Raw genomic sequence first — 24,127 nt, 5'->3', positions numbered from 1 at the left:
CCTCAGGCTTCCCTTGCTTTGGATGGCCTTGACAGATGTGAGAAGCACGGGTCAGATATTTAGCAGAACCCATTCAACTGGGGTTTTACTGCATGTTGTTGTTACGACGAGACTGGGGTTATGGGTTTTGGAAAAGAAGACCAGAGAGGTGCGGCGCCCTTGTCAGGACACCAAACCAGGGGTGCATGCTGTGCACACGGCATCTCTGGGTAAGAGACTGTTTGCCCATCTTTCCACTACAGTTACCATCTTCCCCTTTCCACGTGCTCTTTTGGAAGCAATTCATTAAGTCCAGCCACACTCAAAGACTTAGTGATGAGACCTCTCCACTCTATGCTTGCAAACGTACTTCTAATTTTTTTTATCCCACGCAGAACACATTTACCGTTTCTCCAACTCAAATTCTCCATGAAGGCCTGAAAGCTACTTTGTACCTGGGGCATTCTTTGATTTCCCCTGTGATGGAATTCTCTTATCAAGCTCCCACATCCCACATGCAGACGGTTCATCTTATGTGTCACCTTCCTTGACTGGCCAAGGGGTGCCTCAACTACACCTTACCTGGGTGTGCCTGCGAGGGTGTTTCTGGATGAGATGAGCATTGGAACAGGTGGATTCAGTAAAGCAGACGGCTCTCCCCAGAGTGGGCGGCGTCACCTGATAGGATGAGGGCCTGAAAAGAGCAAAAGACAGAGGAAGGAGGAACTCACCCCCTCCTCTTTTTTTTTTTTTTTTTTTTGGTCTCACTGCATGAATTGGGACGTCTTATCCCATCTTCTCCTGCCTGGGATTTACACCATCAGCGGCCCTGGTCCTCAGGCCCTTGGACTGAGACTGAATTATACTACTTGCTTTGCTGGGTCTCCAGTTCACAGAGGGAAGGTGGGACTTCTCAGCCTCCATAATCACATGAGCTAATCCCTCATAATAAGTCTCAAAACACCCACATATATATGGCTTCTGTTGGTTCTGTTGCTCTGGAGAATCCTGACTAATACAACACAGAAACTAAGTGCAGACCTGCACTCAGCACATTTTGAGGATGTCTCCTTTCCTCCATCCCCCACACATCTCTGCTGTGTTTTGCTGCCTTCCATTTCCCTTCAGAGTTTTGTATTTCTCCCATTATCCCCTGCCTCTGCTCCAGGATTTCTTGCTTTCCTGCAACAGAAGTCCTGTCTCATGCAAAACTGTGTCCATCAGAAACATTCAAAAGATACTTGCCAAGGGAAATGAATGAGCCATTCAGTGACAGCGTGTGTTTATATCCTCGCTCACAAGATCATATTTCTGGCACCAAAGCAACACTAATGCGGGTTTAATTAAGACAATGTTGAAATATTTTTTATTGCAAAGCATGGAAGCATGCAAGGGCTCCCAAATGCAGCCCAGTTTTAAACATGAGGCAGATGCACAATACATTTTTAAAAATACATATTTTGCTTCTTAAAAAATTAATTCCAGGAAAATGAAAGCCTAGGTAAGCGGAGCAGAACAGAGCAGTTCGTAGACACCAATAGGGGTTTAGTGAACCCCAGGGGCAGAATGGCATGAACTCAGAGATGCATCCTGCAGAACAGGCTCAGCTTTGAACCCTCCAGAAAGGCTCTCCTTGGTACCCTAGTTGGAAACCAATCTCTCCTTCCTTTGAAATCTGAAAAAATCTTTCCTCACGCTCCCTTTCACCTCTTCTTTATTCACTTACGCTGTTACTTTGTATTGCATGTACGCAGAATGATTCCTTTTGCCTGTTGTTTCTATAAATGGCTCTCCTTGCGGTGAACCCCCCTCTCTCCATGTGCTTCCTTTCCCTGGGCACAAATGACACCCACAGAAGAGGACTCTATGTCGATAGATTCTGTGCGTTCTGACAGTCACATGTCTTCACTTGGCTTCCCTCAGCATGAGACGCTGATATTGAATTTTTAGGAGGAAAGACCAGCAGCCGCTCCTCTTCTATGAAAAGAGACCCGAGAAACTCACACGGGCCTTTTGTGTAAGCAAAGTGAGCTACTTTTTCAAAGTAAAACCCATACAGCAGGGGTCCCCAGCCTCCTGCTGCCCTGGGACTTGTTCAGCAGAAACCTGCATGCCAGGAGACTCCCCTTCCCCAGCTTTCCATCGGTGCATTTATTCCAATAGCTCTGTTCATCTTTAAAACTACCAAAAATATTTCCAATTCTGCTTCTCATAAGCAAACACAGAAAATATACCAACACTATTTTGATCACGTTCAAGTTATGGGGTTTTGAGATGTCTGTCACATTCTTTTTTTAAAAAATTTGTATTGGAGTATAGTTGGTTTACAATGTTGTGTTAGTTTCAGGTGTACAACAAAGTGACTCAGTTAGATGTATACATGTATCTATTCTTTTTTAGATTCTTTTCCCATATAGGTGATTACAGAGCACTGAGCAGAGTTCCCTGTGCTCTACAGCAGGTCCTTATTAGTTACCTATTTTACCTATAGTCGTGTGTATCTGTCGATCCCAGTCTGCTCAGCCATAAAAGAGAAGGAAATAATACCATTTGCAGCAACAAGGATGGGCCTAGAGACTGTCATACTGAGTGAAGTAAGTCAGACAGAGAAAGAAATATCGTATGATATTGCTTACATGAGGAATCTAAAAAAAAAAAAGGGTACAAATGAACTTATCTACAAAACAGAAATAGAGTTACAGATGTAGAAAACAGACTTATGGTTACCAGGGGGTAACAGGGAGGGGGAGGGATACATTAGAAGATTGGGATCGAGAGATACACACTACTATATATAAAACAAATTATATATAGTAAAACAAATTGTGCTTTCTTCACAGCCTGAACTAGATACTGGGCTCTCCGGAGGTATCAGCCTAGTGTATTTTTACTCCCAACAAGATCATTCATGCTTACTGATTAAATAACTGACTGCATTATGTAAAAGACCACACCTGTTAAATGCTGAGTCTATTTGGAGGGACTGTTCCACCTTTTACCTCATGCCTTTCCGGGCTTCATCGACTATGCATTGTTAACACGCATGTGTCGACTACATAGTTCTGGAAAATACAGACACGTCTCAAATAAGACCGCAGCCCTTGCCTAAGTAACACTGTTAGCTTTGGGAGAACGATTCTGTCCTGCTCAGACCATACGCTGAGGCCGCGTCTCGGGAGCTGTCCCTCAGCCTCCCGTCAGACGCCGGAGACCTGCGCTCGTCACTGTGCTCTCATGACTCTCAGCTGACCCAGTGTGATGGCACATGTATGAACGCCTCGTCACAACCCATCCATCAGCACGAACAGCTCAGGGCAGAGGGCTCTGACTTGGATTATTGTGGAAACGGTGCGTTTCTCACATTCAGCTATCTATGAACAGTAAAGTGAAGAAATGAGACAAAAATTCAGATCATTTAAAAATCCCTAATCTTTTTTTAAAATTAATTAATTTATTGATTTATTTATGGCTGTGTTGGGTCTTCGTTTCTGTGCGAGGGCCTCCTCTAGTTGCGGCGAGCGGAGGCCGCTCTTCATCGCGGTGCGCGGGCCTCTCACTATCGCGGCCTCTCTTGTTGCGGAGCACGGGCTGCAGACGCGCAGGCTCAGTAGTTGTGGCTCCTGGGCTCTAGAGCGCAGGCTCGGTAATTGTGGCTCACGGTAATTGTGGCTCACAGGCCTAGCTGCTCCGCGGCATGTGGGATCTTCCCAGGCCGGGGCTCGAACCCTTGTCCCCTGCATCGGCAGGCAGATTCTCAACCACTGAGCCACCAGGGAAGCCCCAAATTCCTAATCTTTATCAGTTATTTGAGTACGTAAGGGAAGGACCTGAAGACTAAAAAACAGGCCTTAATCTTTTAAATGGGCAGAGTTAAGGGGTAACTTCCAGGGTTAAAATACAATTAACTTCTTTGTGGTTAAGATGTTAATATTTAATCTAAATATCTTAAATACAATGAAACAAAGGATAAAAGAAAGAAGAAACACTGTATATAACCTGAATACCAATCATAGGACAGAAACGTATTAATGAATGAAAATTTACATACACAAAACGTTCTTGAGGTCACTAAAGTGATAAAAATCAAACACTGAATTTTCAGAAATGGATTCATTTCAGAGATACATATATTATTAGTAGTACCTGACTACTTCTCTAAACCACTGAAGGATCTTTCAAATGTTTTTTACTTTAAAAGTAGAATCCAATATTTGAGAAACACACCGAGCCAAATCTCTTCCAAAATGAGTAGCCCATTTTTGCTTTTGTCCTCTGAAAACATTTTGCCCACCACATTCATGTGCACATTTCACGTGCTTTCAGTAAAGAACCGAGGCAGAGAAGCAGACTTGATGAGCGCTGGCCGGCGGGGAGGTGCTTCTTAGATGCTTCTTGACAACATGCTTCAGCTCCCCAACAGGTATCTACTTAACAAAAGAGCGAACGTTTTTACTATCTACTCCAACGTTAAATGATTTGAAAGGTAAGAAAGACATGAAGACATCAGCCTGTTAATCCTCCCATATTGGACACGTTCTTGGAATTTTTCAACAGCGATATTTCTCCGCCACACTGAAAGGAAAAGGATTGGTGGCAAATCACCATTTTTCAAAGGGAAGAGGGTGTGTTTATGTACACTCTCCCACGAGGAGACCTGAGATGCAGTCGTGTTCAGGACAGCGAGAGATGCTATTTCAATTCCCTAATGACTTGCTGCGTCCATGAATTCCACTCTTTATTAAATCTCTAGGTTTACATTCTTATACTGGACCTAGACAGGGTAGGGCTGATAACTGGACTGGTGCTGTGTGGGGAGCTGGACTCCCTTGCAGGCTGCACAAACAGCACTGCCGGACATGAATGCTCACAGTGGACTAGTGAGTGACCTTAAATTCCACAGCCAGTAATGAGTATGAATTTTGCTGAGGCATCGATTCAAAATTTGGGTAAATCTGGCCTGCAGCTTCCTGGTGATGCTGGTAAAACTCCAGGTTTCCTTCCTCAGGTTGGCATGGCCTTTGTTTGTTTGTTTTGGTTCTCTACTCATCACTGTAAAAGCTGTTTTTCTCCTGGAGCATCTTTACTTAAGCTGTCTTTACTGTCAGGATTCTGACACAGACACTGACAGTATCTTCGCCAAATTTGTGGGTTAAAGTATGCCTTCTAGTGGTGTTCGTCAATTTGGAAATTTGCAAAGATCTCAGAAAATATCCTTTGCAGAAACCAAGGCTCTTATTATAATAGCACGTATTTGCATGGCTCTGCTCGTTTACAAAGCACTGCCACTTAAATTATCTTTCCAAACCATCATGAATAATATGCCTTGTTCTATGTTTACAGGACTTTATTTCTCACCAAGTTGGACACAGTACACTTTCCAGATTAACCATTAATTTGTGTGTGTGTGTATACAGGCAAACCTGTAGTTCTTAAAAGAATGACATTTAAAGTAGGAAATTTGCATTTTTGAAATACAACTGAGGAATAACAATGACGTGATCATGTTAAATCTTGAAGAAGCAGCAGAGTCCACAAGTCAGTTGAGGAAGACAGCAATTAGTGAAAATCAGGAGTGATGCCGAAATGATTTCGGGTTAATTAAAACAGGGTTTGACCTAACCGCCCTAGGGACCTCCAGTTGCTGGTATGACCTGGGTCAGAAATTCCCCTTGGTAGCCTGGCTTGTCAATAAATAAGCCACAGTGCTGCTATCTGTATTTTCAAAACTAAAGCATGAGCCAGGCCTTCTGTGCTTTAAAATCAAAGCCACATTAACGAGTCCACAATCAAATGGAAGTCTATACTCACATCATCCGTGGCAAATTGCATCATGGAGGTCCAGTCAAATAAGCATTGAACAATACCTCAATTTCCACAGTGCTGTCTTTCAGGCCATGTCTTTATACTTTAGAAGCTAATTTTTTTTTTAAACACAGAGAGGAACTAAAGAAAAATCTATACAATCCGCTAATAAATGAGATTAAATGATCTGTCCCCTGAAGAAGGATTCAATATACATTTTCTGGGTGACTCTTTGGAACTAGTGTGCACGCTGATGAGTGCACATGCATTTTTATTATTAATAAGCATTAGCTACATATTAATAGAAACATTAAACGGTGTAATATAGTGCTTCCACGTCGAAGATGGGACAGTTTTGAGGTTTTTTCAAGGTGCAGAACATAAACCCCATACACAAAGCGAGGTAAGAAAAGTGAAATCCAGTTTAAAAAAAAAAGAAGTAACTGCTTATTAATAGTTTTTAAGCTAAATTTCTCTACCTTGTACTCCTCCAAAAAAAGTCTGAGGAGGCATTCGTGGCTTGATGCAAGGGGCACATCGGTACAGTTGTCTCAGACGTGATGAGTAAGGGGACAGCCGCAGAACAAGATGTGGTTTGCTTTGATGGAGAACCACACAGGACCACTGCTTGCGTGAAAAACTGGAATGTAGCTTATATTTTCAGTTGCTTGTGGATAGAAAACATCATGTAATTGGTAGGTGCACAGTAGACATGAGTGTATGCAGGAATGAATATTCTGAATACAGTTAAGTCCCCTACATATGAACGAGTTCACTTCCAAGAGCGTGTTCATAAGTCCAATTTGTTCGTAAGTCCAGCAAAGTTAGCCTAGGTATCCAACTAACACAATAGGCTATATACTGCTGTACTGTAATAGGTTTATAATACTTTTCACACATAACAATACATTAAAAAACACAAAAAATAAAGAAAACACTTTTAATCTCACAGTACAGTACTTTGAAAAGTACAAATCCAGAACAATAGCTGGCATACAGGGGCTGGCATCGAGTGAACAGGCAAGAAGAGTTACTGACTGGAGGACAGAGAGGAGGTGTGAGACGGTAGAGCTGAAGGATCGTCAGCAATAGGAGACGGAGGGGGACTTCCCTGGTGGCGCAGGGGTTAAGAATCCATCTGCCAATGCAGGGCACACGGATTCTAGCCCTGGTCCGGGAAGATCCCACATACCGCGGAGCAGCTAAGCCCGTGTGCCACAACTACTGAGCCCACGAGCCACAACTACTGAGCCCACGTGCCACAACTACCGAGCCCGCGCGTCTAGAGCCCATGCTCCGCAACAAGAAGCCCACGCACCGCAACCAAGAGTAGCCCCCACTCGCTGCAACTAGAGAGAGCCCGCACGCAGCAACGAAGACCCAACACAGCCAAAAATAAACAAAATTAAATCTTTAAAAAAAAAAAAAAGGAGACGGAGGGCAAGCTGCAATTTCACTCACGCCTGACGTCGATGGAACGCACATTCGCATCTTTGAAAGTTCGAAACTTGAAGAAGGTTCATATGTAGGGGACTTACTGTAATACCACGAATTCATTGCTTATCAACACCATTGACAACAGGGACAGCACTGACCCTTGGGGGGTCTCCAGGACGCCTCCCAGGCATCTCCCACCTGGTTTCAGCCCTGAGCATCCACTTCTGTCGTCCCTCTTAACCTAAGCCCCGGGCAGGACAAGAGTGAAGAGCCACCCTCCTCAGGCTACCTCGTAACCCCTGAGCCGCCTCCCATGCCCCCACCTGGGTACCTCTGGGACACCAAGGCCACTCGCTGAGCAGCTGTTAATTATACCACCTATTTGTGATCTGCATGACCCCTGATGCTGAGACCTTTCACTTCCGGCAAGTGGATTTTTAAGTGATCAGACTGCAGCTACTGATTGGAGAAAAATCTTTTTTTTTTTAAATATATATGAGAAAATATGGTAAATCATAAGTAAAGATTAATAAAATCATGAAGAAAAATTCATTATTATTAAGAGTTACACTAAAGGCCTAAACACTGTCAAAGACTTCCAATATGTAATAATGAAAATAAACTACGTGTAACAGGTTTTTTGTGTATATTCTATATTCTTGTATTAAAGAGGATAAGTTTTTTTGTTTGTTTTTTTTTTGCGGTACACGGGCCTCTCACTGCTGTGGCCTCTCCCGCTGCGGAGCACAGGCTCCGGACGCGCAGGCCCAGCGGCCATGGCCCACGGGCCCAGCCGCTCTGGGGCATGCGGGATCTTCCCGGACCGGGGCACGAACCCGTGTCCCCTGCATCGGCAGGCGGACTCTTAACCACTGCGCCACCAGGGAAGCCCAAGGATAAGTTTTTGACACGTATATTTTAAATCCTTCTTTCCACAAATTTTCATTTGACTCCTACTATTTCTGATTTTTTGACATTTTTATTTTTATTCAGCGAATAGTGAAGATCGGGGATGTTGAGTTTTCTGTGAAGTCCACACGGTGAAAATTTTAGGGTTTGTGGGCTGCATACAATCCGTGTTGCACATTCTTCTTTGTTTTGTTTCATTTTTCTCTCTTTTCTCTTTTTCTTCCTCTTGCCCTTTCTTGTTTTCTTTCTTTTCTTTTTTACCACCCTTTGAGCATATGAAAACCATTCTTAGCTTAGGCCACACCAAATCCACCTCCAGGTTAGAACGGGTCCACCTGCTGTAGTTTTCTAGCCCCTGGTATACACTTCAGTTTAAAATAGTTATAGCTATTGTTTTAATTACTGGGCAGGTTTTAGAAAGATTAGCCCCCAATTTTTAAAAACTATCTATGTTTCTGTTGTTAGTATTTCTTATATATATTTTTTGAATCTTTACTCCATCCGGATATTATGTTATGTATCATGAGGTAAGACATAACTTTGTTTTCAAAACACCCAGCTGCCTCAAACCCATTTACTGGTCAATGTGACCTTTTTCCACTGATGAAGATGCCACCTTTAACATATCTTAAATTCTTATCCATCTTTGGAAATACTTCCGGAAGTTACATGTGTACGTTTATCAGTTCCTGAACCTACTGCTTTATGAGGGTCACTTTGCAACTCTTCTCAATACTTGTTAAGCCCCACTCATTGCTGCTTTTCAAAAATATTTCAACTTTGTCCCACACTTATTCTGTTTTTTGGGGGTTTTTGTTAATGTTATTTCATCATTTCTGTGCTCCAGGGCCCCTACCTCCTTCTAAATCTTTTGATTAGAGTTGCAGGAATTATATATCATCCATTATATAGAATCACATAAAGAAATGACAATTTAAATGAGAAGAGAATCTATTCTTACCCATTTTCACGCCCCTCCTCAACAACTACTAAAATTTAGTAGTGAATTTAGTTTAAAATGTCTTCTCTTATAAACTAGGTTGAGCAACCACATAATATACAATGTACCTTTGGGGACTGCTCTCCTTTCACAAGTAGCCATATAATTAAATTTATTGATTAAATCTTGGAAAACGTATCAATAATAATTCATCATTATTCATTAATAATAGTTTTTATGAGCTTTATTAAGTCCTAACATTTTTATATAAGCAGATTTTTTGCTTAGCAGCTTACTACTTAGGAAACAAATTATTAAATAACACCGTTTTTAAAAAGCAGATGTTGATTTTTGAGATCATCGAAATGTCTTCAAAATATCAAAGAAATCAGGGCAAGACTGCAGCAGAGTCTGGACTAATAATAGCTTAGACCTGACGCATTCTGCTCATCATGTCAACATGCCTCATTCATTAGCCTCGTTTCCCAGAAGCGCATAACTTTTGGGTATCACAAAGCCATCGCTTTGACATTATGGAATTTCGTCGTGAATGATCAGGTCTGCTCATAATGCTTGAGATCTCAAGCGTACTCTCGATCCTTCTTCAAGCAGAAAACCAGTAGAAGGGCAGTAAAATGTAGACAACAGTATTAATACAATTAGTTAAGAGGAAAAAGGTAGTGAAATAGAAGAGTCTGCTCAAGATGTAGGATGTTACCGAAAGCATTCTTCCTTCTTTCAGAATACAGGTAATCATACACATGTATCCAAGATGTCAAGTCTGAAGGACAGAGTAATCCTAGTAGCTAACTTGTCCAAGTTACAGTTTAAGTGTCTGATTTTATAAATGAATGGTTAGGAAGGTTGGTTATTCTCAAACAACAGTTACACAATGGCATATCACCACCATACGATTTTCAGCTGTAGGCATGATCATTTACTTTTAGCATTAAAAAGATCCTTTAAAAAATGTCTATTTAGGGGCTTCCCTGGTGGCTCAGTGGTTGAGAGTCTGCCTGCCAATGCAGAGGACACGGGTTCGTGCCCCAGTCCGGGAGGATCCCACATGCCACGGAGCGGCTGGGCCCGTGAGCCATGGCCGCCGAGCCTGCACGTCTGGAGCCTGTGCTCTGCAACGGGAGAGGCCACAACAGTGAGAGGCCTGCGTGCCGCTTAAAAAAAAAAAAAAAAGTCTATTTAGGATATAGTGAATATGTTCTTCTCCAAATGGACGTATTTAACAATTGAAAATTGAGTTGAGCAGTTGTAAAGACATTTTACAATTGTGTCTGCCATATTTCAGGGATCTCATAAGAGACAGGTCACTCTGTCAGAAGCTTTGGTTTCTTCATTTCTGAAATGACCTCATGGATAGAAGATTTCTAAAGGACTCTGGCATATAAACGTGCCCTAGCTGTGCAGATTAGTTGGGGTGGACCCAGCTATGTCCCCACAGATGCCTTGATTGCAGAATTCAGCTCCAACCATTTATTCTGTTAGCATAAATGAACTGCAAGAAAAATTTATTCTGTTTTGGCTCTGCAGATGGTTTAAACAGGTGCACTGTCTCATGGGTGGGCTTGGGTCTCTTGCTGTGGACTGCATGGGGCTCAGAGGTTACACCTCTGAGCAACGTCCTGGAGGCCTGGCAAACCCTCGGCAGTCTTTCCAGGGAAAGGCCAGGAAAAAAAAAAAAGGAATGTGTTCTCTGTGAAATTTATGGACTGCAAAAGATAACTGCACCTGCATCTGTTTTCTGTTATTGAAAACACGTGAAAGCTATTGCTACGAAAGGAAAATTCAACTCTCTAGTTTCTAAAGCAAACCATTGCAGGAACCCCAAGGAAGTCTGGGATACATCCGACATGAACAATATCATCAGCTGACTGCGGAGACGCTGCCATGGGGACCAGCATCTGACAGACACTTCAGTCCATCCTGAGCTTTGACCATGAGCTTGCGTGAGAACAGAGAAGTTCAAGTTCGAGCGGGAGCTGTACTCCACACAGATGACAGGGGTAAAAAGGATCCCAAATATTTCAGGCTTACCTATGAATCCATAAAAATCTCTCTTCACTTGATTTATTTTAGCCAAGGGTGGTTTTCCCAATTGGAAGTTTTAGGATGTTCAACAGACGTGGCTTTTATGGCACAGTTCATGTTGATATGCAGGACTTAGCTGGGATTTAAATTCAGTCGTGGCCATAGAGAACGGACATGTGGATACGGGGTAGGGGAAGGGGAGGGTGGGACGAACTGGGAGATTAGGATTGACATAAATGCACTACCATGTGTGAAACAGAGAGCTAGGGGGAACCTGCTGTAAAGCACAGGGGGCTCAGCTCGGTGCTCTGTGGTGACCTCGATGGGTGGCATGGGGGTGGGGTGGGAAGGAGGTCCAAGGGGGGGGGACATATGTATACGTATAGCTGATTCACTTCGTTGTACAGCAGAAACTAACACAACATTGTAAAGCAATTATACCCCAATGACAAAAAGTATTAAAAAGTAAAAACAAACCAATAAAATCAAATCAAATCAGTCATGGCCTTGCAAATACTCAGCTGTCCACATGCAGGTTCCTGCACAGCCCAGTGTGGCTGGCACCTGCCTGCTGCGATCTCTGCTTCTGATGAAGAGCAACTGTGATGCAACTCACCCCACCCTTGTGAGCCCTTTATGAAACTGTGAAGCCATTTTCAACAACAGCTTGGAGAACTGCCTATGAGTTGGGCGCTTGGCCTGGCACTTGAAATTCAAGGATGCATAAAATATCATCCTTTCTTTCAAAATTCATGGTTCAGTAGATTAGCTGTTTCTATGCTTTTTTCTTACACTATTATTTACTTATTATATTTCTTACAGTGTTTCTAGGTTTTAATTTATTACTGTCCACATCCATTTCTCCACTATGATCTTCTCATTAGTTGATCATCACACAAAGGACACACTGGTATCAACACATCCTTTGGCTTCTCCATATCTCCGTGAAGGAATGAACTGAGAGACTGGTGACTTTAGTTTCTCCTTAGATTGGCAACTGAGTTAATTCGGGCCCCTGGAAAGCCATTTAACCTCTCTGGGCCTCAGTTTCCTCATCTAAAACGAGGAACTTGAGCAAGACAATCTCTGTGGCCTCCTCTACTTCTAACTTTCTAGGATTCCTTGACTCTAGGTGGGCTCCTAACAGGCCTTATTACCTCCATGCTTCAGCTTTACAAACGAGACAGTAGTAATGAATAACGTGTACCCAACATTTCACTGCTAATGATCGTGTACGAGCACATGTAAGAACAGCTCTATTTCCTGATATTAAAAACTTATTTTGGGACTTCCCTGGTGGTGCAGTGGTTAAGAATCCCGGACATGGGTTCGAGCCCTGGTCCGGGAAAATCCCACATGCCACAGAGCAACTAAACCCGTGTGCCACAACTACAGAGCCTGCGCTCTAGAACCCGCGAGCCACAACTACTGAGCCCACGAGCCACAACTACTGAGCCCACATGCCACAACTACTGAAGCCCGCATGCCTAGAGCCCGTGCTCCGCAACAAGAGAAGCCACCGCAATGAGAAGCCCGCGCACAACGAAGCCCAGCACAGCCAAAAATAAATAAATAAAATAAACTTATTTAAAAAACAAAAAAAACACCTTATTTTTGTTGCTAACATTTCCTACTCTTTCCTCCTAATGGAATAGTCTCTATATAACTTATGACATTTTTCAGAATTCCAAAGCCACCTTTACAAGAGTTGTTTTAAAGACGTTCAAAGGAATATGACTTGATTCTTTTTTAAATAAAATTTTATTTATCTATCTATCTATCTATCTATTTATTTATTTATGGCTGCATTGGGTCTTTGTTGCTGCGCACGGGCTTTCTCTAGTTGTGGTGAGTGGGGGCTACTCTTCATTGTGGTGTGCAGGCTTCTCACTGTGGTGGCTTCTCTTGTTGCGGAACTCAGGCTCTAGGCGCATGGGTTTCAGTAGTTGCAGTACGAGGGCTCAGTAGTTGTGGCACATGGGCTTAGTTGCTCTGTGGCACGTGGGATCTTCGTGGACCAGGGATTGAACCCATGTCCCCTGCATTGGCAGGCGGACTCTTAACCACTGCACCACGAGGGAAGTCCCTGTCTTGACTCTTGAAGAAAATTTGAAGACATAATTCCCAAGACATTTTGGATTACTTGAGTATCACTGAAATAATTACATAACTTAAACTTACCCTGCTATATACTGCTTGAGTCCAATTAATTGTCATTTTCTTGTATGTACAATTTACTATTTTGTGTTTTATTAGCTTTTCATTAATTACATTGGAGTATAGTAATATAGTCATGTCTGATTGTGATCAGTTTTCTTATTCTCAAGTAACAGTGTTTTGCAAAATGTCTAGCATGGAGCAGCAAATACATTAAGTTTATCTTCAAAGAGACAACTATGAAGAAGACATCTGGTTCTATTTGTGGGTGGGAAGGAGGTCCAAGGGGGGGGGACATATGTATACGTATAGCTGATTCACTTCGTTGTACAGCAGAAACTAACACAACATTGTAAAGCAATTATACTCCCATGACAAAAAGTTTTAAAAAGTAAAAACAAACCAATAAAATCAAATCAAATCAGTCATGGCCTTGCAAATACTCAGCTGTCCACATGCAGGTTCCTGCACAGCCCAGTGTGGCTGGCACCTGCCTGCTGCGATCTCTGCTTCTGATGAAGAGCAACTGTGATGCAACTCACCCCACCCTTGTGAGCCCTTTATGAAACTGTGAAGCCATTTTCAACAACAGCTTGGAGAACTGCCTATGAGTTGGGCGCTTGGCCTGGCACTTGAAATTCAAGGATGCATAAAATATCATCCTTTCTTTCAAAATTCATGGTTCAGTAGATTAGCTGTTTCTATGCTTTTTTCTTACACTATTATTTACTTATTATATTTCTTACAGTGTTTCTAGGTTTTAATTTATTACTGTCCACATCCATTTCTCCACTATGATCTTCTCATTAGTTGATCATCACACAAAGGACACACTGGTATCAACACATCCTTTGGCTTCTCCATATCTCCGTGAAGGAATGAACTGAGAGACTGGTGACTTTAGTTTCTCCTTAGATTGGCAACTGAGTTAATTCGGGCCCCTGGAAAGCCATTTAACCTCTCTGGGCCTCAGTTTCCTCATCTAAAACGAGGAACTTGAGCAAGACAATCTCTGTGGCCTCCTCTACTTCTAACTTTCTAGGATTCCTTGACTCTAGGTGGGCTCCTAACAGGCCTTATTACCTCCATGCTTCAGCTTTACAAACGAGACAGTAGTAATGAATAACGTGTACCCAACATTTCACTGCTAATGATCGTGTACGAGCACATGTAAGAACAGCTCTATTTCCTGATATTAAAAACTTATTTTGGGACTTCCCTGGTGGTGCAGTGGTTAAGAATCCCGGACATGGGTTCGAGCCCTGGTCCGGGAAAATCCCACATGCCACAGAGCAACTAAACCCGTGTGCCACAACTACAGAGCCTGCGCTCTAGAACCCGCGAGCCACAACTACTGAGCCCACGAGCCACAACTACTGAGCCCACATGCCACAACTACTGAAGCCCGCATGCCTAGAGCCCGTGCTCCGCAACAAGAGAAGCCACCGCAATGAGAAGCCCGCGCACAACGAAGCCCAGCACAGCCAAAAATAAATAAATAAAATAAACTTATTTAAAAAACAAAAAAAACACCTTATTTTTGTTGCTAACATTTCCTACTCTTTCCTCCTAATGGAATAGTCTCTATATAACTTATGACATTTTTCAGAATTCCAAAGCCACCTTTACAAGAGTTGTTTTAAAGACGTTCAAAGGAATATGACTTGATTCTTTTTTAAATAAAATTTTATTTATCTATCTATCTATCTATCTATTTATTTATTTATGGCTGCATTGGGTCTTTGTTGCTGCGCACGGGCTTTCTCTAGTTGTGGTGAGTGGGGGCTACTCTTCATTGTGGTGTGCAGGCTTCTCACTGTGGTGGCTTCTCTTGTTGCGGAACTCAGGCTCTAGGCGCATGGGTTTCAGTAGTTGCAGTACGAGGGCTCAGTAGTTGTGGCACATGGGCTTAGTTGCTCTGTGGCACGTGGGATCTTCGTGGACCAGGGATTGAACCCATGTCCCCTGCATTGGCAGGCGGACTCTTAACCACTGCACCACGAGGGAAGTCCCTGTCTTGACTCTTGAAGAAAATTTGAAGACATAATTCCCAAGACATTTTGGATTACTTGAGTATCACTGAAATAATTACATAACTTAAACTTACCCTGCTATATACTGCTTGAGTCCAATTAATTGTCATTTTCTTGTATGTACAATTTACTATTTTGTGTTTTATTAGCTTTTCATTAATTACATTGGAGTATAGTAATATAGTCATGTCTGATTGTGATCAGTTTTCTTATTCTCAAGTAACAGTGTTTTGCAAAATGTCTAGCATGGAGCAGCAAATACATTAAGTTTATCTTCAAAGAGACAACTATGAAGAAGACATCTGGTTCTATTTGTTAACATAAATCTGTCATGCAAACTGAGAAGTAGGTGTGGTTAAAAAATACTGTATGATCTCACTTAAATGTGGAACCTAAAATAGTCTAACTCATCAAAGAAGAGAGTGGAGTGGTGGTTGCCAGATGCTGGGGGAGGGGGAGACAGGAAGTGATGCTCAGAGGGTACAAAGTTTCATCTATACAAGATGAGAAGATTCTGGAGATTTACTATACAGCATAGTACCTATAGCTAACAGTACTCTAATGGATACTTAAATTTGCCAAGACCTACATCTTATGTTAAGTATTCTTACCACACACACACACACACACACACACACACACACATAATAATAAGGAGGGTGGGATGAAACTTTGGAGGTGATGGGTATATCCAAGGCCTTCATGGCAGTGACAGTTTCATGGGTGTATGCTTATCCCCAAACTCACTGAGCTATATACATTACATAAGCACAGCTTTTTACATGCCAATTATACCTCAATAAAGTGGCTTTAAAAATGTGTAGGAAAATATTCAACTCACTATTGAAAGAAGCACATATCGTTAAAAAAAAAAAAAAAAGTCCAGGCTTTCCATTGGTTAAGGTTAAAAGTGTTTTAGAAGTTAAGACTGTCTCTTATTTGAGTGTGTGCACTGGATATAAATTGTAATTTGGTAGGCTTTTTGGCATTATGTGTCAAGTACCTAAAATATGAATATGTCTTTATTTCAAAATTTCACATTTGGAAATTTAGCCTAAGGATATTAAAGTTAAAAGGCTATAATAATACCAAATTACCAAATAATTACCAGAAGAATACCAATATTAACAAACATCAACAAGCATCAAAAACATTTGCCAACGTCTTAGTCAAAATAGGAATTATTAGCTAAAGAGAAAAATGTCCATCAACAGAAAAATATGTAAGTAAAAACGTAAGATGGTACATTATGCAATTATTAAAATGTTTCACATGGGTATTATGATAACATAAAATGAAAACATAAATTAATAGACTTTGATAAATACAGCATACAAAGCAACAAATTAGTAAATACAGAAGGCCATAGACCAGATAATGATTGTCAACAGCTAGCCAACTATATTTTTTTTTCAAAATTGCTTAGAAGTAATATAACATAACAACTTTAAATTCATTTCATTTCAAAACAGCAGTACCAAATCATGTGTATCTTTCCAACCTTCATTTATTTTTTAAGCATGGCCAGGAATGTGTTCTGAAATCTACTCTCATATTTCATAATATACCCTAGTGGATATACCAGCACTAGGCCAACCTCTAGCTTTCTACTGCATTTATTTCTACCATTTACTTTTTAAAGGAGATATATGAATGGTGCTTAACAAGGCAGCATGAGAACATAAAAGCCACTCAGAAGATGCAGTTAAAACCATCTAACAAGGTTTCGGCAAGTTCCTTGAAAATCAACCACATGCCAGGTGGAGCGAGTTCATTTCCCCCAATGGGTTGATACATTACATAAATTTACAAAAGGTCTGGTTGTGAAATGGGGTGAACACAGGCAATGCCTGTGACTTACTCCCTTTGGTCTTGGAAATGGAACTGTGGTTGTGAGCTTGGTGCTACCACAATAAGTGAGACTCTAAATCTCTCATCGGTCTGCAGGGGTCTTACCAGACAGAGGAGGCCGCTCCAAGCCTACATGCTCTGACCACAGAGAAGGAAACGTGGTGGTCCACTCTCTACTGTGGCAAAGGAAGTGATAAGAACAAGAGCATCTGCCACTGAGGATGGACACTCCCCTAATACGCTCAGTCTTATGCTAAAACAGATACATTCGTGAGTACTCTGGTTCTAGTTTTCCAAATCATGTGCCTATAATGTTTCTTCAAAATATTTTGAGGGGGCTTCCCTGGTGGCGCAGTGGTTGGGAGTCCGCCTGCCGATGCAGGGGACGCAGGTTTGTACCCCCGTCCGGGAGGATCCCACATGCCGTGGAGCGGCTGGGCCCGTGAGCCATGGCCGCTGAGCCCGCGCGTCCGGAGCCTGTGCTCCGCAACGGGAGAGGCCACAACAGTGAGAGGCCCACGTACCGCAAAAAAAAAAAAAAAAAAATTTGACGGGCAACAATCACCAGTTTTATATAATTAAGCGAAAGCTTGAGTTATTTAATTAAATTAAAATTTTTTTTTCTTTTTTCGGCCATGCTGTGTGGCATGTGGGATCTTAGGTCCCCAACTAGGGACTGAACCCGCACCCCTTGAATTGGAAGCACAGAGTCTTGACCACTGGACCACTAGAGAAGCCCCTTGTTTGAGTTATTTAAGTGAATGGTAACTTACACTCATAATCATAAAGAGTGACATTCAGGTTACAACGTGCAAACTGCAAAATCATTGGCAGATTATGTTGTGTAGTTTCCCCAGTGATGCAGTGACAATGACCTAGCTTTATCATATTTTCACAGATGACAGAAGATGAGCTGGAGAGTTACATAAGAGGTTTCTACAATTTTGTGTTTTTCATAAAAACACTGAAAATATATTGCTTGCGTTTCTTTAAAATTAATCCACAAGTTCAATTAATAGGAATTAATTTTATGGGCAGAAGACTAAAATAGACATTTCTCCAAAGAAGACATAATGATGGCCAACCAGTAGGTGATAAGATGTTCTACTGCTAATTATTAGAGAAATGCAAATCAAAACCACAATGACGCATCACCTCAACTTCGGTCAGAATGGCCATTATTAAAAAGTCTACAAAAAACAAATGATGAAGACAGCGTGAAGAAAAAGGAACCCTCCTACACTGTTGGTGGGAGTGTAAATTGGTGTAGCCACTATAGAAAACAGTGTGGAGGTTCCTTAAAAAGCTAAAAATAGAACTACCATATGATCCAGCAATCCCACTCCTGGGCATGTAACTGGAGAAAATTCTAACTCAAAAAGATACATGCACCCCTATGTTCACAGCAGTGCTATTTACAATAGCCAAGACATGGAAGCAACCTAAATTTCCATTGACAGATGAATGGATAAAGAAGATGTGATATATATGTGTGTGTGTATGTGTATACACATACACACAATGGAATATTACTCCGCCATAAAAAAGGAATGAAATAATGCCATTTGCAGCAACATGGATAGACCTAGAGAATATCATACTTAATGAAGTAAGTCAGACTGAGAAAGACAATATTATGTGATATCACTTATACGTGGAATCTAAAAAATAATGCAAATGAGCTTATTTACAAAACAGAAATAGACTCACAAACACAGAAAACAAACTCTTGGTTTTTACCAAAGGGGAAAGGGAAGGGGGAGGGATAAATTAGGCATATGGGATTAACGGATACATACTACAATACTATACATAAAACAGATAAGCAACAAGGAATTACTGTATAGCACAGGAAACTATATTCAATATTTCATAATAACCTATAATGGGAAAGAATCTGAAAAAAATATATGTATATAAATATATAACTGAATCACTTTGATGTATACCTGAAACTAACACAATGTTATAAATCAACTATACGTCAATGAAATATTAAAAATTAAAAATAATTAATTTCAAAAAGAATTATGTAAAGAAAAGTTGGCCTTTGTACCTTTATCCCCCCACCCCAATTCCTCTGTCCCTCCAAAAATACACAACATGCCTAGCCTAGTACACATTATGTTTCTACACACAGGGTGCAGGTATGATTGCCCTGAATGTATATATTTTCTAGTTTTTAAATTTACTGTACCATGCTCAATTTACTGTACTATTTATTTTAAAATTTAAAAACATAATAAATAACTTTCTGTAAGCAACAGAGATATATCACCTTCTTAGCAATTCTTAGCAGCTCCTCATGCTGATGTAGGATTTCTTTAACCAGCACTATAATGTTGGTCTCTTAGGAAGGTTACTATTAATACTTTTACAAAACAACACTGAAAAGAATATCTTGTCTATTTATCTGGTGTGACTGTGGTACAATTTTTGAAAAATTTTAATGGAACTCTTTATCCCAAGTATGCAAATTCAAAACTGGAACTCTCCCCTAATGCTCCTCCACTAATGCCTTGTCACTTTGCACTCCTGCTAATGGTGCATACAAATACCAATTTCCTATTTCCAATATTGCATATTACCTTTCTTTGCTGACTTTTTTCAAACCAATGGATTAAAATGTTATCCCTTCTGGGGAAGAGGTAAAATTGTCACTATATGCAGATGACATGATGCTATATATAGAAAACCCTAAGGACTCCATGAGAAAACTACTAGATCTAATAAATGAATCCAGGAAAGTAGCAGGATACAAGATTAACACTCAGAAATCAGTTGCATTCCTTCACACTAACAATGAAATACCAGAAAGGGAATGTAAAAAAACAATACCTTTTAAAATGGCGCCCCCCCCCCAAAAATACCTAGGCATAAACCTGACCAAGGAGGTGAAAGACTTATTTGCTGAGAACTCTAAAACATTAATAAAGGAAATAAAAGAGGATTCAAAGAAATGGAAAGATATCCCATGTTCTTGGATTGGAAGAATTAATATTGTTAAAATGGCAATACCACCCAAAGTAATCTACAGATTTAATATGATCCCTATCAAATTACCCATGACATTTGTCACAGAACTAGATCAAATAATACAAAAATTTATATGGAACCATAAAAGACCCAGAATTCCTAGAGCAATACTGAGGGGAAAAAAAAAAAAAGAAAAAGTCTGGCACAACTCTCCCAGACTTCAGACAATACTACAAAGCTACAGTAATCAAAACAGTCTGGTATTGGTATAAAAACAGGCATATGGATCAATGGAACAGAATAGAGAGCCCAGAAATAAACCCACACACCTATGGTCAATTAATCTTTGACAAAGGAGGCAAGAATATAAAATGGGGAAAAGTCTCTTCGGCAAGTGGTGCTGGGAAAGTTGGATAGCCACATGTAAATCAGTGAAGTTAGAACACACTCTCACACCATGCACAAAAATAAACTCAAAATGGCTTAAAGACTTAAACATAAGTCATGACACCATAAAACTCCTAGAAGAGAGCATAGGCAAAACATTCTCTGATATAAATCATACAAATGTTTTCTTAGGTCAGTCTCCCAAGGCAATAGAAATAAAAACAAAAATAAACAAATGGGACCTAATCAAACTTACAAGCTTTTGCACAGCTAAGGAAACCATAAAAAAAGAAACAAAACAAACAAACAGAAAAACAAAACAAAATGAAAAGACAACCTACAGAATGGGAGAAAATATTTGCAAATGATATGACAGACAAGGGCTTAATCTCCAAAATATACAAACAGCTCATACAACTCAACCACAAAAAAATAACCCACTTGAAAAATGGGCAGAAGACCTTAATAGACATTTCTCCAAAGAAGACATACAGATGGCCAGTAGGCACATGAAAAGATGCTCAACATCACTAATTATCAGAGAAATGCAAATCAAAACTACAATGAGGTAGCCCCTCACACCAGTCAGAATGGCCATGATTAAAAAGTCTACAAATAACAGATGCTGGAGAGGGTGTGGAGAAAAGGGAACCCCCCCACACTGTTGGTGGGAATGTAAGTTGGTACAGCCATTATGGGAAACAATATGGAGGTTCCTCAGAAAACTAAAAATAGAATAACCATACGATCCAGCAATCCCACTCCTGGGAATATACCTGGACAAATGTGTAATTCAAAAAGATACATGCACCCCCATGTTTATAGCAGCAATGTTCACAATAGCCAAAAGATGGCAACAACCTAAATGTCCATCAACAGATGAATGGATAAAGAAGATGTGATACATATATACAATGGACTATTACTCAGCCATAAAAAGGAACGAAATAATACCATTTGCAGCAACATGGATGCAACCAGAGATTATCATACTAAGTGAAGTAAGTCAGAAAGAGAAAGACAAATACCGTATGATATCACTTACATGTGGAATCTATAATATGACACAAATGAACCTATCTACAAAACAGAAACAGACTCATGGCCATAGAGAACAGACTTGTAGTTGCCAAGGGGGAGGAGCAGGGGGAGGGAGAGGGATGGACTGAGAGTTTCGGGTTGGTAGATGCAAACTATTACATTTAGAATGGATAAACAACAAGGTCCTAATGTAGAGCACAGGGAACTATACTCAATATCCTGTGATAAACTGTAATGGAATACAAAAAAAAAGAATGTGTATATGTGTACAACTGAGTCACTCTGCTGTGCAGCAGAGATTGGCACACATTGTAAATCAACTATACTTTAATATAAGTGTTCATCTCTTTTAAATTCTGATGTGTTTTTTTTAAGTTTAAGAATTTCTTCAATAAACATTCTATATGCAATTCATAATTCTGAAAATGGTCTGTAATATCCCTTGGTTTTTTTTCCCCACTGGGTGTGCCTTTTTCCTATGGATCTTAACATCTTCTGTATAATTACGTGGGTCAGAATAAAATTCAGAATGTTATAGTGGTAATTATCATCTGCCTTCCATGTCCCTTTATGGTTATGCGATTGTAAGGGGTAGGGAAAGTGATGAATTTTAAAATATTTATACCCTACCTGAAATACAATAATTTGAATTTACAGAATAATTGGTGAAAATTTCAAAGACTCTTATCAAAATACAGTTCCCAAAATCTCAGATGGAGACACACAGTTATCATGAGAAGGACTGCCTAGTGTCCTGTCTAACCAATGGATAATCATCCATTCATAATGCTAAACAAATTCAGTAATACACATTTGTAAACTAATGAAAAAGAAGTAGCCAAACTGTTTTCAGATAATTTGTAGTCAGCCACCTTTTCCCACTCTCTAAACTAACAGTGGTGGTATTATAAGAAATAGGTATTATTGAGGATAAATTTTAAGATATGGAAGAAATGAATTTCATATGTGAGTCTGAAATGCATGCTTACATTAGGGACAGCTAACCTCTGCATGACATAGTTTGCAAAATGCTTTAACACTTCTTCAACGTGCATGAATCTAAAAAAAATCTGAGTTGCTGTCACCCTGTAATATTAATCAAGAGAAAATATTTTCTATGTCAAGAAAATTTTTTTAATGTCATCTGGCATTTCTGGGGTCCCTCGCTTAGTTTATTAGCTATTGAGAAGCAACTTGTACATGTATTTTTCATGGAAAAGAAAGAAAATATATTTTGCTGTGATGACAGAAGTCACTGCCCGTAACTCTGTTATTTTCTGGGCATAGCATAGGTTCATAGACCCAGAGGCCCATCTGAACACAGCATAGAGGCATCCAGCCATCCATGGTCGTCTGAGACCTACAGCAGCACCCAACGTAGCTTCAGGGTCTGCTTTTATTAATCCAAATTGAATTGACTGAAACAGGAAAACAAATCCAAAAGCCTTTCCATTTTTTGCAATTCATTTAAACTGAATAACAGAAAACTCCAAGCCAACAAATCTGGAACAGTGATTTAATGCACTCAGATAGGCTCCATGCTGTGACGTAACATCTTCATGCAGGAAAATAATAAAACAAGTCAACCTGGAGTTATGGGCGTTGACTTTTTTTTTTTTTTTTCTTTTTCCGGTACGCGGGCCTCTCACTGCTGTGGCCTCTCCCGTTGCGGAGCACAGGCTCCGGACGCGCAGGCTCAGCGGCCACGGCTCACGGGCCCAGCCGCTCCGCGGCATGTGGGATCCTCTCAGACCGGGGCGCGAACCCGGTTCCCCTGCATCGGCAGGCGGACGCGCAACCACTGCGCCACCAGGGAAGCCCTGGGAGTTGACTTTTAATCGTTTGGCTTGTTCTGAATGTGTTGCAGAATCTCCCTGAATAAACACTTTGGGTGGAATCAGTCATTTCTTCAAAAATATTCCCCACCATCACCAGTCACAAACCAGACTACATGTGCTGTTCGCTTACAAACCACAGAACCTACATCTGTATGCTACCTACCGCATGCCAACTGTTTCCCAACGCAGCATTACAACTCACGAGCAATGCTTCGCTGCTTCCCATGGTGCCTAGGACAGCTGGAAAGGGCTAGAACTGACCAGGGCCAAGTGGACAGTTTGACTTTGGCCCAGGTCACTTACTGATGTCTGTTTTCCATCTGTCCCAGAAAGGAGTTATTTCTGCCTTGCTGCAAACACGTGAAAATGCACGGTGAGAATTCTTTTGATGGTGCGGAATGGAAACTCTGTCAGTGTAACACGGGCACACGCGCGCAAACGCACACACACTTACACAGAGGTATTTAAATGTACTACGAAATTTCGTGGGGATCCGGCAAAACCTGAAGCCCAGTACTTAGGAAACTCAGGCATCTTATGAAATGTGCACTCGCCATCTGTCTCCATCATTCACACCTCAACTTTCGGAGAGACCTGCTCTACTTCTTCCAGACTGGAAACTTTCACACAATCTAAGTGGACCCAGCAAGACCCTACTTACTCAGTCTCACCCTGGTCCAACCTTCAAGTCACATGCCGAGTCTTAGAGACTTGTTTTTCAGTATGACAGGAAA

General features: G+C 40.9%; 1 long non-coding RNA gene across 1 annotated transcript in view; it reads right to left on the bottom strand.

Moving 5' to 3' along the window:
• The window catches only part of LOC114486645 (uncharacterized), a 126,803-nt gene that overhangs the window by 92,315 nt on the left and 10,361 nt on the right, over positions 1–24,127 (bottom strand). The window contains exon 2 of the long non-coding RNA XR_003680751.2: positions 562–673. This is a non-coding gene — a long non-coding RNA (uncharacterized lncRNA). The remainder of the gene's footprint in view (positions 1–561; positions 674–24,127) is intronic.

This window comes from Physeter macrocephalus, chromosome 7, assembly GCF_002837175.3.
Source record: "Physeter macrocephalus isolate SW-GA chromosome 7, ASM283717v5, whole genome shotgun sequence".
Lineage (NCBI taxonomy): Eukaryota > Metazoa > Chordata > Mammalia > Artiodactyla > Physeteridae > Physeter > Physeter macrocephalus.
Note: the sequence above shows the minus strand (reverse complement) of the source record. Positions and strands in the feature narration are given on the sequence as shown.